The sequence below is a fragment of the Silene latifolia genome, chromosome 3 (genome assembly GCF_048544455.1).
Source record: "Silene latifolia isolate original U9 population chromosome 3, ASM4854445v1, whole genome shotgun sequence".
Lineage (NCBI taxonomy): Eukaryota > Viridiplantae > Streptophyta > Magnoliopsida > Caryophyllales > Caryophyllaceae > Silene > Silene latifolia.
This window is the reverse complement of record NC_133528.1, coordinates 120,210,671-120,214,198: the sequence shown is the minus strand read 5'-3', so window position 1 is coordinate 120,214,198 and position 3,528 is coordinate 120,210,671. Positions and strand designations below refer to the sequence as shown.

The 3,528-nt window shown below is 38.2% G+C and overlaps 1 long non-coding RNA gene across 1 annotated transcript; it reads left to right on the top strand.

The window, feature by feature from the left end:
- Nucleotides 1-355: 355 nt before the first annotated feature.
- On the top strand, nucleotides 356-2,022 carry LOC141646252 (uncharacterized). The gene is made up of 3 exons (XR_012545460.1): nucleotides 356-510; nucleotides 610-677; nucleotides 1,862-2,022. It is a non-coding gene; the product is annotated as an uncharacterized LOC141646252 (long non-coding RNA).
- The last annotated feature ends 1,506 nt before the right edge of the window (nucleotides 2,023-3,528 follow it).

The following is a 3,528-nucleotide window of genomic DNA, read 5'->3' as shown; positions in this document are numbered from 1 at the left end:
TAATTAATTCATTTTAAGCATGAATTTTATGAAAAGAATATTTTAAAACGTGATTTGTATAAAAATACGTATTTTAGTCGAACGGTAATAATAGTGACAATAATAATAATAATAATAATAATTTCCGTCTTAACTTCCGTCTAGCTATAGACCGTCACATTTCTACTTGTGGGACTAATCCTTTCTCGACCTATCGTATATCGACAACACACTCACCTACCCTCTTACACTCTACCCTTTTAAATAATTCTTATATTCTTATTATTAATATTATTAATATTAATATTATTATTATTATCATTATTAATTATTATTATTATCTACGTCCCCACCCCCCTTTTTCACTTCCCTTTCTTTGCTTTCACACGCAGCAAAGCAACAACAACAATCAACAGATCCCAAATCACCATTTTTCCGTCGACATTCAACCTCAGATCCTGGCCCACTTCTCAACCAAATTCGATAATTTTTGTACCATTCTCTTCCCCTTTCCTTCCTCCTCCTTTTAAGGTAAGAAAGTCTCCTTTTTGTAATGGTCTCGTCTTTCGTCGCCTTATAAAAGTGTCGTCTTTTAGCTTCTTTATTCCGTTTTCTTGCCCTTTTATGAAGGATTCGAAGACCCGGGGTGAGGCTCGTGCCTTGTGGACCATTTATTCGAAGAATAAGGGGCGTTTAAGGTAACACGATTCTACCGTCCCTAATAAATTTATTATTGTTCGGGGTTGTATATATATGTGCAATTATTTGTCTTTGTGTGAAAAAAAAAATTATTAATTATAGATGCTGGATTATCATGATTGTTACTCAATAGTATACATAGTATTACTAGTATATCTAACTTTGTAAAGTTGGTCGAATGGCGAGATGGGTATCCGTAGTGTAGCCTTTAATTGATTTCTGAGTATAATAGTGTGACCTCTTTAAGGATTAATTAGTAGATGGAAAGGTCAGTGATTAGTGATTTTAGAATGAGCGAGCAAGTACAAAAGATTAGTCTTAGTATTGAAATTATGAGGTATGGTGTCTTAATTGACTTGTGTGGTGAGTCGTGTGTGGTGTGGGCTAAAGTATTCAAGCTGGGACTAGCTGGGACTAGGTCCTAGGTGAGTATTTCGGTCTTCATCATAGATAGGTCTTTATAGTCTTTGACGAGTATATGTTCACTGCTTGATAGCCTTTGTGTTCCTGACTAGTGGATGTTTATCCAAGTTGGGGCATGACCTCAGTTACTTATTTTGATAGTAAGTGGTCAGCTTAAGTACTAGCCAACCCTTCGGTGGTGTCCTTAGGGTACTCACTTCACTTTGTTTTAAAAAAAAGTTGTGGGTCTTGGGTGCGGTGGTGTGTATCCGCATGTCTAGGTCTGCGCAGATTTTAGGCTAGGGTTGTGTTGTGTCTTGGCCATGTTTTATTAATATTAACCGCTGAGCCAAGATACCGGTTCGATTACCTTCCCTACCTCGTGGTATAGACTCGAGTTCTGAGTGACTATTGACGGTGCTAAGAACTTATGCCTATCTTTGATATATTGCCCTTTCTTGTATGGTGATTCTATGAATCATAGAAGGTGAGATGCAAGCCGGCTATGGTTGATAGAGTTTGGATTCCTGGATGTTATGTGATTCACATGATAGTGTAGTATGAGTCGGTCTAGTATTCACATGCTAGGACTATGTGTTGTTATATTGTTGTTCACATGATAAGCACGATTGTCTAGCATCTATATGCTAAGGCTATGTGTCATTCATATTCATATTCTTATGTTTACATGTTATATTAATTATGACATTTCGTGGCTGGGAGAACTCGGAGTTACTCCCCTTGCCGTGGCTTTCGTATTTGTATAAAATGCGAATGACAGGTAGGTGATGCATATATGGGGTACATGGACGAGCTAGCGAGCAAAGTAACCTTGGGACCTAGACTGGTTTTATTTTATTGTGACCCTTAAACCCTTTTTATGTCACATACATTTAAGGGACATATGTCTCCCTTTCTCATATTTGGTTTGTATAACTTTGTTTCGCGACTTTAGCGATGATTCATTCATGAGATTTATTTTGGACCTTGCATGTTTGACACCTTCCCTTTTGGATATCTTTATAACAGGTTCAGGTTTTAAAAATTACAGGTTTTTACCCAATTGAACCTATTACAAACATATCCATGCAGTTTTATTCTAGAATTACGTGTTTACTTTTCCGCAATAAATGAGGTTGTCACATATTTAATTAGTTTACGTATAATTAACTATTAACTGTATTATCGCCTACTGATTTGTTCGTTGATTTATTCCTTTATTCTTTCTCTCAAATTATCCGTTTTAGGAGTATTTTCGACATAAATCGCTAAACCCGATGTAATTATTGTATCCTTTATTGTATTTATCATTGTATTTTGTATCACTTGTATGTTTTCACATGTAATTGAACCTTAATTCCAACTTTGACCTTAATTGTATGTTAAATTGATTGTTCACCGACTTAGTCTAATCTTCACATGCTATGATTAAAACTTGGATGTTGCATTGCATGCATATAATCGACGGTATATCAAGTATAGACGATTTTCCCTAATCATTAGTAGAGGCCGCTATCGAGGCGGGCGGGATTAGGTGTTTGATCAAAAGAGCTTCCTAATACGTACCCTCACCCCTTACTCCAGATCTCTGTGAATATCCGTGTTCATTGGCATCCACGAGAGTCATTCTAGACATAGAATGCTAAGGGTAACGAGTTCTTGGTGTTCATGTCACTACTTTGTGTCTTGACATGGCACGAGGTATTCGAACGGTTCCAATTTCCCATAAAAATTGGTGGCGACTCCACAAATGCAAACGCTTGTTTCCCAAGCGCCCCCGTGGCTCCATGTCCACACTTGGTTGTTTGTCCATTTGATCGAATTTCTCCATCCTTTTTGCCGATCTGAATTGGTTTCGGTGATTAATGCGGTAGGATTGAAATGGGCATCTTGTAGTATCATGGTAATGATCTCGTCCTGCGTAGCTCTATCAAATCGATCTTCTCCAAACAGAAGGCTAATGGCTTGTTCGTCTAAGCAAGGTGCTTGACGAGTCTTGACGGTAGGAACCGTTTCTGAAGGAATAAATTAGCAATCATGAAAGATCTTGATTCCAGCTAGTTGTCTTCCTTTATAGTGCCAAGGTTCGGGAAACCCATGGAAGTATTCTTGACTCCCTTCTCTAACAAAGTATCCATTTAGGGTAGGGAGGTAGGGTCGCATTTGAATTCCCACGCTCTTGCGGTTTTAAAACTGTGTGAGCATCTCTAGAGCTTCTTGTTTCGTGGGTTTGTACCCCAATCCTAGTGGCACCCTGTGAGAGTTTTCTTCTATGTAAGGTGCAAAGGTATTTCTTCGGACAATATTCAGTGGCATTCCCGGGATGTATCCCTGAGAACTTGAGTATGTGGTTGACCACTAAATTGGAATATGGATTGAAGTATAAGGGTGTCAGTTCACTTTCTACCAGGTTTATGCTATGGAAGCCCCCAAGCTCGTATACTGGAT